At 43.8% G+C, this 14,325-nt stretch overlaps 1 long non-coding RNA gene across 1 annotated transcript; it reads left to right on the forward strand.

Annotated features, from left to right (window-relative positions):
* The first annotated feature begins 285 nt into the window (after nucleotides 1-285).
* Nucleotides 286-2,741, forward strand: LOC125328156. Its single transcript, XR_007204559.1, has 2 exons — nucleotides 286-786; nucleotides 2,507-2,741. It is a non-coding gene; the product is annotated as an uncharacterized LOC125328156 (long non-coding RNA).
* The last annotated feature ends 11,584 nt before the right edge of the window (nucleotides 2,742-14,325 follow it).

The following is a 14,325-nucleotide window of genomic DNA, read 5'->3' on the forward strand; positions in this document are numbered from 1 at the left end:
AGTTTAATGTGCTGCTCTGTGCCCTGTGTGTTCTGATTCATTGGAGAGCAGCAATCATGTCGACAGGAGCTGTTCTTCAGTTCCCATCAGCGACAACTAAAGGCCAATTCAAGGTTGTGGTGGGGTCATGAATCTAACATAGTCACTGATAGAACAATTTTCCTTCTGCATGACACCGTCTGTGGGACACAGGGAATATACAGCAAGGACTGCTGCAGGTATGTCTTGTTTCCTCACCCTTCCTGTCCTCTCCCCACCCCCCTCCTCTTTTTTTGTTTATAATTTTTGGTGATGGTGTGTGCTGTTAACAAGAAGCCTCTGGGGAATACAGAATCAGCACCATGGAAAATAAGAAGAGAGGAAACTTCTAAGCCTTTAGGAACCCAGCATACTCTTGGCCTCTGTGCAGGGCAACTCAGCAACCTCAGCTTGGTGTGAAAGCTGGATCCACCCCGAGACAACCTGGGCTGCACGTCTGAAGACATGTACAGACTTATAAAGAGAAGAGGTGCTGGGCCAAACTCCACAGTGATTTCACCTCTGGTCCAGCACCCTTTGAGTTAAATAGAGAGGCATTTTTATCCAGCTGTAACTGTACCTGTTATCCTCCTCCAGTATGAAAATAAGACCTGGATTTTGCCTTCCAGTATTATTTTCACACATTGGAGCTTGTAGGTGATCCTGCCAGTGAACTTGGCACAAGCTGTGCCCAAGTTAAAAACAAAAAGCCAACTCCCATTATTATTTCTTTTATGTATGTCACTGAGAGAGCTGATCTTGAAGCTGGTGAGTGTTATTTCATTGTCATGCCATTACCTGTCACCACAGGGCCGCTCTGGTCTGAGGCACTGGTCTAAAATAACCATCCAGGGCAAGGTGTATGGTTATACTCAATGCTCTATATTTCCCACATCCTGGAAGCCAAAATCCCAGCTCATACCTACAGTGGATAGGGATAGGTCCAAGCTTTTCTTACCATGAAATCTGCTCCCCTCTGCATTACGCTCATTCACACCTGGAGCACGGCCATGCTGCACAGGTCTCTGAAAAGCCCACAGGTGAACTTGATCTGAGCGGGGCTCAAGATCCTCCTTGAATGGGCTGAACACAGAACAAGCAGGAACAATGATGACCTGCCCTGTTCACATGGATGCTGCTCCACAGGAACATGGGTGGCTGGGCCTGCTCACCGGGTCTTCCCTTTCTGATGTAAACACACCAGGCACACTGAGCAGAGATGGGAGAAGGAACTGCAGCCATACAAGGATGCAAGGGGAGCCTCGACAGGAGATCTGCTCTCTTGAGGGATCTTGCCAGCTTTCTAGGGAGTTTCCTTCAAAAATTAGGGGGTTCCCTCCTTGTTTGAAGCAGCTTCAAAGCCAGATGAGACCCAGTCTGTCATTTCCCTTTGATCTCCAAGACAAATTCGATGATAACTTACATGGAAACACCAATAGGACCCATTTTAGGCCCTAAACAGGAGGAGAGGGCCTAAGTTTTTCTCTACTGCATTGGCCTTTAAGACTTACCAAACCATTGGCATCTCCCCACTCAGCGTCAGGAAACTGAAACACACCTTGTCTCGCACGCTGGTGTCAGGGTCCTTGCACAAGGACTGGGGGTGGGTTGTGTGGTGGAGCCAGCACAGCCTCAAGCCCTCTGAGCTCTCAGTACATCCAGCAGTGTTGTCAGTGGTGTTCCAGTGGCCTGCCCAGAGCCAGCTCATGGGCTCACAGCCATGTCCCTCGGACAGTTAGCATCAGTGGGGGCTGTGATGCAGGGCCTGGCTCTGAGCACTCTTAAATCCATAGGCAGAGGTATGAGGGGAGGTCGCCTGCTCCTCTGTCATGGCTGAGTTCATGGAAATCTCCAGCACACCTGCTCACACACATATTGAAACACAGACCGTGAAAGAGATAAATTGCCCCTTTTTTGGTGTCAATGATTCTTCAACAACCTTGACTTGTGAAACTTTAGAGAACCTTCTCAGTCCCAGACATGGTCCTTCTCAGGCAGAGGCGTGTTGGCAAAGCAAAGCCTGAAAAGTGGCAGTGGATCTGTCTGTATGCTGGGGTAAAATATAAGGCTTCAGGGCCCAGCATTTTCCAACAATTGCCATCTGCAAATACTAAAATCACAGCATTTCTGAGAAACATCACAACCAAATTAACAAAACACTCAAATCTAAAATTAACAAGACACTCAAATATACAAAAATGTAGCTGTAATTTACAACTCTATTTAATTAAATTTTATTCCTGCACTTGCAATTGAAGATATTTATATATATAGCATAAAAAAAAGGGAATGGAGATTTGTATTTATATACAATAGTAAGGAAGGGCTGGAGATGGAAAGAAGAAGGTTTGTGCAGCATTCCTGCTGACATGCAGGCTTCCCCAAGAGCGTCCCACCAAGGCTGTTAGCTCTCACTCACTAACTCTCAGGCCCTGCAGCTGTACACAGCTGTGTCTAAGTATCTCATTTTTTTTATTCTTGTTTATAGTTTTGTAGTTGCTCCTGATCGAACTCACTGCAGATAAGATCTCGGCATGTGCTGGGCTCAGAAGCAGAAGCGTGTGTCATCCTTCTCTTCCATGTGTGCATGGGTCTGTCCCACCACAGGGGGAGAAAATGGAGAGTATAAAACCTCCCAAACCCCAGCCTCTAGCACTTCCTTGGGCAGAATGTTTTACCATATTGATTTCATTTGCATTAAAAATGCTTCTCTGGAAATGAAATACTTGAATCTGTCTCATTATTTTAGATCTGAGCTGGCAACTGTGTTAATATTAAAATGACATATACACACAAATCCCATTTCCTATGTTACAAATAGCGGGAGCAAAGCGAATATACTAACATTAATAATTCACCTTTTGAGCTTAGCCCTTCTTTATTTTTCTGAAACTTCCACAAGCAGATTGCCATTTCCTCCAATTTATTCATTATTCAAATTCAGTCAACAGTTTAAAAGAACATGTTTACCTAACAGATAGCTTGCATTTTGCTTCCGTTTTCACTGCTCAGTATTTGTAACAAAGTGTGAGTCACAATCGTGTAATTAAATCACATAATATAACTCCTTTTCCTCAGCTAAATCAAAATGTAATACTTCTGGGGAAAAAGTACTGCTAATGTGTCTATAAAAATCAAATTTCTACAAATAGCTTTGTCTATGTCTGAATTTCATCTACATTCATTCTGACTAACAACTCAGCTGCTGGGATGTTTAGCAAATGATCATTTAAACAGGCAGAGCAGCTTTATTTCCTTCCTTCCCTGTAAAGAACGAAGGAAAATATATTTGCTTTCCTTTAGCCATCTTTAGCTTCTTCTGCCACCCAGTCATTCCTTTCCCCCTGGTTCTGCAGGTACGATTAACAACAAAAAAAGGCTACTGACAGCAGCTGCCTTTTAGTTGCCTTTTATTCACTTTCAAGCAGCAGCCTTTGGGGTTTTGCAGATCCGTGGTGAAAGTGAAAACCAATAGTAAACTAAAGAAATATCAGGAGCAGAACAATAAATCTTTCACACTTCCTCTCAATTCTTGTTTAGCTTTCACTTTTCTGACCCAAGAAAAATAAGTTTTTCCTCCTGTTTTAGTTATTTTCTGTTAATTTCAAATCATATTCCTCATTTATTTGAGGGTTAACCAGACATGCAACTTGCACATAGAAGCTTAAAAATGCATCAAGCAGACCTTTGCCACTTCTCCCTATCTGATTTTTAGCTAAGCATTCAGGTGCTCCTCTTACTCAGAAATCTCTGCTATCATGGTAGGAAGCAATTACTTTCCATGACCACTGGAAAGGCAGCATCCCACCAGCCCTAAGTCCCCACACCAGGTTGCTCAGAACCCCATCCAACCTGGCCTTGAACACTTCCAGGGATGGGACACGCACAGGTTCTCTGGGCAGCCTGTGCCCAGGCCTCACTGCCCTCACAGTAAAAGAAATTATAATGCTTGTATATGATTCAAACATGTGAGACAACTTAATTCCATGGAGGATTTCTGCCAACCCAGGCTGTGATGCTGCTGAATGAATGTAAAATTTTAACACCAGTTTGCATGTGTACAGCTCTTAGAAAGGAGCAAAGGCTTTTCCAAGGAAAAATGGATTTTCAGGGGATCTCTTCTTCTAAACCCATTCTGACTTCCAAATGGCAGCACTCTCTCTGCATTTTTGGAGGAGACAGAATAGATTTAGAAAGTGGCTGCTTATCGATTTATTGTCTTTATGCTGGACATAGGTTTTTATTAAAGAAAGCAGATATTCAATAGTGTTAACTAGTAATGGGAATTGACTTTTCACTAATTGCCCAGAACCTGGCATTAATACACTTTAATAGAAAATAGGCTTGTGCACTCCAGATCAATCCAAAAGTTTTTCTGAGTACTCTACAGACAAAGGACTCCAAAAACAACACAGCTAAATAAAACATTGTATTTATTTACTTATTATTCCTCCAGTTATTGAGATAGGGAAATACCTCCAGGGAATGAGGCAAATGCTTTACCTCAGCTGCTTTTCTGCTTTTTGTTTGCTCCATAGGTCCCAGTATTTCCGGGTCTGCTGCTCTGCCCCATTTACCTAGTTTATAAACAGAGGAGCATTTTTGTCTGCCTCAGGTACAGTGGGATGCAGGCAAAATAAATGTTTTGGAAGTAAGACTGGCATAAGAAATAAAACAATTTATCAGTTAATATAAATATGTTATGATTACTATCATTATTATCATAATTGCTATTATTATCAGTGTCATTATTGTTGTTGTTACTATTATTGTTATTACTATTACTATTATATTTGTTAATGTTATGAAAAAAATTCTCTATATGTTTAATTTTACTGTCTGGCTTCTCATTAGAAGAGCATAAGGGGATTAACAGCACCAGGGGCTAAACCCCCTCCGTGTTATCTTGGGTGTGAAGCTCCGTGGGGCTCAGCTGGCTCCCAAGATAACATCATGAAACCCCTTCTCTGGGGCCTGGCAGGGGAAAGCCAGTGGGCACAGCCAAAACCACTGCATTTTCACCCAAGTGGTTTGGAACATTTACTGAAATAAGGTTTGCTCCCATGATGCAGTTAACAGGCACTTTGCATTGCCTGACAGCCACCTCCAGAAAAAAGATGAACAAAACAGAATCAAGACTCAGTCCCTGTCCCACTGAAACCCTTGAAGGAAATGAGACCATGTGCTCTCACAGCATATAGTGTTTCCAAGTGGAGCAAATTGGAGTCCCAACCCTTTTTAGGCACTATTACCAGTCCAATAAAGCAGCTAATAATAAAGGATTGCTGCTTTATTTCCTGCACTTAAATAAAACAGACTGCCAAAACCTTACTAATCATATCTGACACTCAAGCATTATATCAGCAGACAGGCTTCTGAAGAAAGGCAGGATTTTCCAGCAGTTTCGGACTTTTGAAGGGTGGGAGTCCATGACTACCTGAATAAAGTTTGAGGAACCCTCACCTTTGTAGCAACACCTCCTATAGTTATCAGCTACTTTTAGATCCTCTTTAGCCTTCTCTGAGCCCAGCTGAAGGAAAAAGCCCCATTCCCCAGGGTACTGGCAGTGACACAAGGGCTGACGAGGGGCAATGCTAGTTAACACTTTGTGCTCCTTAGTAACTTATGCTTGTGTCACAGGAAAGTACCTTTTAGTTCCGTGTTCCATGTGGGTGGCACAGCTGGCACAACTTGACTTCTCCTGTAGCTGGATTGCCAATGGACAGCCCCTGAGAGGAGCCAGGGTACAGCATCGCTGTGCTGCTCCCCAGGAGGTGAAAGCAGCTCCGGAAAAGGAATCCTGCACTTTTGAAAACTGGCTCACCTCAACACTCCTAACAGGAGACAGCCAAACTGCAGAGGGAAAGCCCCTCCATGGGGGAGGGGATACCCCCAATTCCTGCTCTAGGTTGGTCCCGATGGCTCCATCTCTGCCATGACTGGGTACAGGAGATGCAGGAAGGTGGGAGGTCCCTCTGGCAGTGTTTCAGGCTGAGGTCCTTTGCCATTTGAAAGGACAGGGAATGTGTCCCTGCAGGCAGCTGAAGGGCCCCCCAGGATGCAGTACACATGGATTTGTTTCGCTCGCTTGTGGTCTGGGACACAGGGATGAAAACCCAGAGCCACATCACCAGTGCCAGGTTGCTCGGGCCCCGGGGCCCGCCTATGGCAGCAGGAGCTCGCTGCACCTGCTGTGGGCTGAGCCGCACCCAGGCACTGGTGGCTTTGCCCTGCAGCTCCTCCACCACGGCTGATCCCTCCTGCAGGGGAACAGCATCCCCTGGCCCTCAGCATGGCTCCCCTGGCGTGCTGGGATAATGTGCTCAGTGAGCAAAGCATGGAGAACACCAGAGTTCCCTTTGCGCTTCTTTATCTTGTTGCTGATTGTTTATCAAAGCAATGAGAACTCAAACTAAACTCACTGCTAAAGAAGTATTACTAGTTTATGATAATTACTATTTAAAATGTGTTATGATGATGCTTATTAAAAACTATTAATATATTATTAATTAATATCCTATCTTGAAGTGAATTTACACCACTATTAATCAGTGATAAAGCCACTTATATTTGTCCCCTTTCCTAAAACAGTAGTTTATACTGGAAGAGCTACTCTACCTGTAGTGCCAGACATGTTGCTTCTGGATACCTGCAGCTATGCAGAGTAACTTGCCCCACAGGAATGTTTTATTTAGTCAGACAGCCCTTCGAAGTGAAAGGGTAACCATTTCTGATCATAACCTTGGCTTTGCACTCCTAGTAATTATCCTTTAATTGCATTACCCTATTTGAAATAGAGTTGTAATTGGAAAAAAACAATTTGATGCTCCCTGATGCATACTCTGACATGCATTATTTGCTTTTTATTCAAATATAAATGTTCTCTATAATTCTATCAAAGAACGGAGAAAAATAAAACAAAATTGAAATGTCAGTAGCAATTTTGGACATGTGAGAAGCATCAGCAACTAGTGCCGGATGGGAAAAATAATATTGTGAAATCAGTGGTGTCAGTGGAAAGAAGAGATGTGAAAGGGGAAAGGGCTTACAGCTCTGCTCCTCCAGAAGCTGTCTCTGTTGCACATGGTGGCGCTAAATACTGAGCTGGGTACCAGCTGTAACTGAGTGATGGATGGGCCTTTAAAATTACATTGGAGCAGAAGATGCAGAAGCAGTTTCCAGCCTTCCAGCTAACTATTGAATAATTACTAAGGCCAATACCAGTCAATGGAGTGCAGATCCCCTTTCCTCACACCCTACGGGACAGAACACACAGGCAGAAAAGTGGTTTTACTTCTTCCTTCTTGGACAGATTCAAACAAATGCAGATCAGTGGCAACTTATACCAATGCCACTTGCACCTGGTATTTCTGAGAGGGGACCTCCAACTGGTTTGGCTGGATCAACTGCACATACAGAGCTACAAGCACATGTGTGCACACAGACACGTTACTGAGATCTGAATCAGCCTTGGACCATTTGGAGCACTATACAGATAAAAATTAAGTAAGTTACAGGTACAATGTTAGTGAGTTAGGTTCTGCCACTCTGGAGCAAAAATAGTACCTCAAATTAAGGAGTCAGGATGTGCTCAGGGGGTAGACAAGGAAACCCTGTTAGCCCAGTTTGGGTCGGAGGTGCCTGGTTGGGATGGAGTGTAGTGCATGTAGAGCTGGGTGTTGCAGCCCACTCCCACCACAGAAGAAATTGCAGACATTTTCTGCAGCAACTCCTATGACAGATGTCCTCTGACAGCAGCCCTGCATCCTCATCTACTCCACACCAGAGCCAGCCCAATCTTTACTTCAAAAAGTCAGCAGTTCACAGACAAGAAATCAACACAGGAGAGTCATAAAGCAGACGTAGCTGGCACAGACTAGGCTGGATAAATTTGGCCTTTCTGGGATTTTTGATAAAATCAAAACCAAACCCTCAAACCCAATAGGAAGAAAACCTCTTGTGAAAAATAAAATTCTGTTTTTTTCTAGAGACATAACCAACTTTCATTAGCATAAGCTACTGTGCTTTGCACCCAGTTAGTTTATACTGACCACATCCAACAGAAAGCTCAAGAAAAGCCATCCGTTCTGCTTCTGCTTGTCTGGCTGCCCTGTCCCCATCTCCAAGCCTCATTGTGAACTCCAAAGAGAAACATAAGTATCAAAGTTCAGATCCAGGCATTTGGCACATAATATTTCATAGGGACTTCAGGCTTCTCTGGATCTGTAAAGCTTACCCAGCATGTTACTTTGGGAATCCCACAACAAAAGATGACTTCATTTTAGGTGTACATGGTACACTCTGTAGCTGCTTTTCTCAGTGGCTTCTTAGGATCATAAGACCTAGGGCACAATTGCTCCTCCTGTTTCACACACAGCCAGTGAGGGTGAATGGTGTCTTGTCCAAACAGTTCTGCCAGTCTCAGCACTTTATCCTGACATATTTCACCTGGGCAGAATGTACCTCTTTGCTTGGCTTGCTCACTCCTCTAAGAAATTTCACTCAAGTCACCAGGACTGTTAGTAGGAGCACACTACTGAGACGTGCAACAGCGCAGCTGAGATTTGGGGCTCCCTCAGTGCTGATATGAGGAGCCTGTACAATTTAAGGAGCCTGCTGGAAGTTCGGCATCCTACACAAGTGTATGTACAGAGAAGTATCTCCGATTTTTCTCTTTTATTAGAGATTGAAGTGAAAATCCCATGAAGCAGCACAAAGATAACAAATGAAAACTAAGCCAAATTATAATCACTCTAATTATAATGACTATTAAAAAGAGATGGTTGTCAAGAGAAAAGTTTCAGAAGCATTGAAGTTAACTGTCAAGATCCAGCCCATCTGATTGAAAACTGACAAGCAAGTCAGCTGAGAGAGCACTACCATGTTATAAAACAGAAGGAAAGGAGCAGCTTGGAGGCTGGATGGTGGGGTATTTGGTTGGTTGTGGGTTTGGGAAGGTTTTTGTGTGCTACAAACTTACAATAGAAAATGGATGAAGTGAGAAGAAAACTCATTCTCACCTGGATTATAAAGTACTCTAATGCAGGATTAACCAGAAAAAGAAATACTGAATTAAGAAAACTTATGTTACGAAATCTGGTAAAATCTTATTTTCTACCTTTAGGCAAAGTAATTATGTTAAAAGGTTTCTCAGATGACTTGTGAGGCCTTAAAAGCTGTGAATGAAGTAGGATTGTTGAATTCCCAGTGATTTCTCTTTGAGAATTTAAATTCTGATGGTCCTGGTAAGTAGCTTACCCAGGCAGCAGAGCTGGTGCTTGCTGGTCCATATATATAGAGATATATATTCTTTTAAATTTGTTAACTAATCTTGTCTACTTTATGGTACTAATTCAGCAGCTAAAACAATCAATTTAAAAGTAGGTAGAGCTATCAGTTAAAATGCAAGAACAAATGGAAGAATAACAAGGAGAAAATCAGAAGAGGATAGAAGAGAATTGATTTTACTTCTGGTTCAGCCTTGCAGGTTGGAGCTCTGCAAGGACCCGCTCTTAGGAGGTTATAATGGGTAATGCTGACATCTGTGGGTGAGATGGAGAACTGAGCTTGTGACACAAGTTGTTAATACTGTCCTAACTAGAGCTTAGAAAGGCAAGTCAGTGTGTGATGCAGATTTCATCTGCTGCTGAGTACAGGTGAAGGGCTAATGAAGGAAGCTGAGGGAAGAAGAGAAGAATTAGGGCAATTTTCTCACCACTTAGTCATGGTAGGAGAACCAGGGCAACTCCCCATCTCCAGCTGTCTCTCTTGTCTTTTCCCTACCCCAGCCCAACACCTTAGGCTAGGCTGCTTCTGGCTCCTGCTGTAGCTACTCTAGTAAAATGATGTCCAAGTACTCCCCTGTTTATCTGGGAAAGAGGACACGTAGCTCTGTGCCACTGGCAGAAGCACCACTGTGGATGTCAGAAAGCTTGCCATTTTGCTAATGAGTGCAGGGCCCTGCTATGAGTGGCTTCTTGGCTACCCAGTGTGGCATTTCTAAGGCAATGTTCAGGCAGGAGCTCTAAACCAAGGTCTCACCGTGAAATGTAAATGTATCTATAAAAATGTGTTGCTTTTCTCTTAAAGAACTAGCAATCATCGAGGTATTTGGGGATTGGGTATGAAGCTCTCATAAAGCCTAAAAAGCAAATCAGTTTCTCCTAAGTGCTAATCTTACACCTGAGTCTGCTATATTGCAAACTCATGGATGTGGGTGGCACTTCTCTTGTTCTGTGCTCGATTTCTGAACCTGTCAATGAATTCCTCTTTGAGGAAACCCCCAGTTCTGGGGACCCATCTCTTGGAGGTGCACCATGGAACTCCTGGCAAGGTTTGCAGTAAGCTGATGCCCTCTGCTGGGTATGAGAGACTTGAAACACGTGAATCCCCTATTTCCAAGCAGGATAACAGCACAAAACTTCTTCAAAGAGTGAACTGGACAGTTTAATGGCAAGTGTTCACACCTCCCTACAGTATTTTTTAATACGTGTTGGAGGACAGGATGATTTGAAATCTTATTGCAGTGAACGAGTAACAGAGTAGTTCTGGTTATGGCTTCCACATTGGTGAGTATTAGATGCAACCTGTAATTAACAATCATTAAATATAATAATTTCAATAAACTGTTCCTCCACTATCAGTTGGATTTAAAAGCATATATAATTTGAAGCTGGAGAGAAGTGTTTAAAGGGGCCTTTAAATAGAGTTGTATTAGTGTGGTACTGACTGGTTAGAAGCCAGAACAAAGGTGAAAAAAGCTTTCAGAATAATTGCTGAAGAGTTACTGGGGAAAAAGACCTGTATCATGAGGGACAAGCTACTGTATGTCAGCATATCCTATAGGCCACTGAGAGATCAGTTGGAAAATGCTGGCACTGCATTTATTGAGACACAAATATGGCCAAAAAAAAGTAATTCTAATTTTAAGGGTAAACAAATTAAAACTGGAAATTGTATGTTTGTACTTTGTCATGAGACCTAGAACTCTTAAGGCCTTGATGCTGATTGCAGGCAGCTGTAGCTGTTTCTGTGACACATCAAGTGACAGGTGTCCACTGAAACACTCAATGTCACTGGAGCTCTGTCACTATGGGATTTCAGTGAGAGCATTTGTGCAGTTGACTACTGGTCCATTCTGGCTAATGTAAGTAATGTCTACGAGAAAAGGCTAAAAGGAACATTAAAACAGATCTAAAATAAGTAGAAATTAGTCACCTTAACTGTTCCCTTCTTTTCCTTTAGAACCTTTAATTCTGACTTCTGGATTTATAAAATTTATAAAGTTTTTGTGTAGGTCTGTCCACTTCCAGCTCTTTCTGATGTCTTGAATAGTAAGAGATTCAAAAGTTAGAAGTTGTCTTATGTTAGTTACTGAAGTAATGATTTTAATTCATTAAAAAAACCCAAATTCATGCTGTGTCTAAGGATGTTATAACATACTCCCAAAGACAAATGTCTTTTTGTAGCATAATGCTGAAAATGTTAATGTAAACCCTCTCTGAGTTAATCACCTGACTGTACCATACTGTTATTTGAGTATTTAACAAAAATAATCCCAAGAGATATTCACCTGGTTTTAAACTTTCAGCTTCACAAAGGGGCACATCCTAACTCAGGTATGACCACGGGGTTGTGTGGTAATTCTCACAGGACCCACAGAAGAACCCTCGCTGACTTTAGAAGATGTTAAATTTGACCATGTTCTAATCTTGATGTGAGAAAGCAGCGTTAAGAACTGGCTTGGTTTCTTACAAGAGCACAATTCTGGAGCTTCTGTTCAATAAACTCCAACTGATTCATGGGGTATGCATTCTTCATGAACCAGTCTTTTATTGTCATTAATTTTTGTCTCTTGAATATGTAAACTGTGCCAAGGCATTAATTTTTGCAATTAATACCGAAAGAAAAGTTTTAATACAGCCACTGAGCTATACCTGCAGTTGGCTTCACTGCATGCAGAGCTTAAAGTGGTTACGAATATTGGATTTTATGGAAAGTAGTTGCTTCCTTTGGCTCGGTTAAAAGAATGTCCTGTTTAACAGGCTTAGTTGTGAGTAACTCTGGCAGATGGGGAAGTACCTGTGCTGCTGGGAGTCATACGCACTCACTTTAGATGATGACAAAATAGCTTGTGTGGTGTTTGTCAAAATAGAAAAAAGAAAAATTCATGCTATAAGCATTTTAAATCTAACAAGATGGTAAAGTGTCTCGGTTTTGAAAGACAGGTGTCTGCTAAGGAAGGCAGAGGCCCCCCTTGAAGTGGCAGATATAACCCCTTTTCCCTCCAAGTTATTATATTTTGAAATCAAGAGACTTTAGGCGAAGATGTGGGAAATAGGAATAACAGTTCTTTACTATATATATATATGTGTATAACCAGTCAAACAAAACAACAACAACTATGGCAGTAACAGCAATCACAAACCCAGCCCCAGCCTTCTCGGCTGTCAGGTCCTTTCCCCTCGGGTGCAGTTCCGCTCGCAGCCGGCAGGGGCGCTGGCGGCTCCCGGTGAGCAGGGCAGGTGCGATGGTTCCCCCGCGGCTGCAGGGGGCGCTCCGGAGCGAGCTCGGGAAACCCGCGGCACTGGGGGCCTGGGATCCCGGGAAGGGGTGGAACAAAGGCTTCACAAACCGCTGGGCAGCCGATCCCGGACTCTCAGGAACAGCAGGCTGGAATGGCAGGGACGAACGCAAATCCCGGGTGGCAGACGAGATGTATCCAGATGGGAAAAAACCACGGAGGCCCAGGCAGGCAGGGCGAGCAGGGCTACAGCGTAGCGAAAGCTCGAAGCAGCAGCGGGGCAGGGCAGCCACAGCTCGGTCTCCAGCAGGGCAGGGAAAGCGGCTTTTGGGGTCCCGGCGTTGCTTCCAGCAGGAAGAAAGAACGGCCAAAAAGAAAGAAGCAGCAGCTCCTTTCTCTGCAGCTTCTCTCTCCGGACGCTCAGAGCGAACTGCCCCCACACCCAGGTGTAGACAAAAGAGTAGCCAGGCCCGCCCCACTCCCCTTTTTGTCTTTCTTAAGTACAGCTATTTGTCCCCTAGCAACATGCATATGGGAGAAAATTCCTTTAACAGGAAAACCTAAGACTAAACTAAAACCCCAACATTATCCACCCCGAATTTTTTCCCATACTAACATGTTACATGAAACTTAACTTTTTTTTAACCATATAAATCTATGCATTACCCAAATTATATACAAATATACATGCTGATATTGATACAAGTGCAGAGCCATGGGTAGTTCACCCTAAAACAAGGTCCTCTTGAGGTAAGCATCGGGTCTCTCCATCCTTTTGCATCACCCACCAGGTGCAACCTGGTCCCTGAGCAAAAACAACCCCACGGATGGGTTTGTCTTTGCTCAAGGCAGACTTTACCCAAACAGTTTTTCCAAGCATACCTCTCATGTGCACCACTGGAACCTTATCTCCATCTGTTGTTTGTAAGGGTTCGGATTGGGCAGGGCCTGCTCGGCTGGTGGAACCTCGAGTGTTAACTAACCAGGTGGCTCTTGCTAAATGCATCTCCCAGTTTTTGAAAGTCCCCCCACCCAGTGCCTTCAAGGTGGTTTTAAGCAGTCCATTACACCGCTCAACCTTCCCAGCTGCTGGTGCATGGTAAGGGATGTGGTACACCCACTCTATGCCATGTTCTCTAGCCCAGGTGTTTATAAGGCTGTTCTTGAAATGAGTCCCATTGTCAGACTCGATTCTCTCAGGGGTGCCATGCCTCCAAAGGACTTGCTTTTCCAGGCCCAGGATGGTGTTCCGGGCAGTAGCATGAGGCACAGGGTAGGTCTCCAGCCACCCAGTGGTGGCTTCTACCATTGTGAGCACATAGCGCTTGCCTTGGCAGGTTTGAGGCAGTGTGATGTAATCAATCTGCCAGGCCTCCCCATACTTGTATTTGGACCATCGCCCGCCATACCACAGAGGCTTCACCCGCTTGGCCTGCTTGATCGCAGCGCATGTCTCACAGTCATGGATAACCTGGGAGATACTGTCCATGGTTAGATCCACCCCTCGGTCTCGTGCCCACTTATAGGTGGCATCTCTGCCCTGATGACCTGAGGCATCATGGGCCCATCGAGCTAGGAACAGTTCTCCTTTATGTTGCCAATCCAAGTCTATCTGGGACACCTCTATTTTCGCAGCCTGATCTACCTGTTTGTTGTTACGATGTTCTTCATTAGCCCGGCTTTTGGGGATGTGAGCATCTACATGACGGACCTTCACGGATAGCTTCTCTACCCGAGTGGCAATGTCTTTCCACTCTTCAGCAGCCCAGATTGGTTTTCCTCTG

The sequence above is a fragment of the Corvus hawaiiensis genome, chromosome 6 (assembly GCF_020740725.1).
Source record: "Corvus hawaiiensis isolate bCorHaw1 chromosome 6, bCorHaw1.pri.cur, whole genome shotgun sequence".
Taxonomy (NCBI): Eukaryota; Metazoa; Chordata; class Aves; order Passeriformes; family Corvidae; genus Corvus; species Corvus hawaiiensis.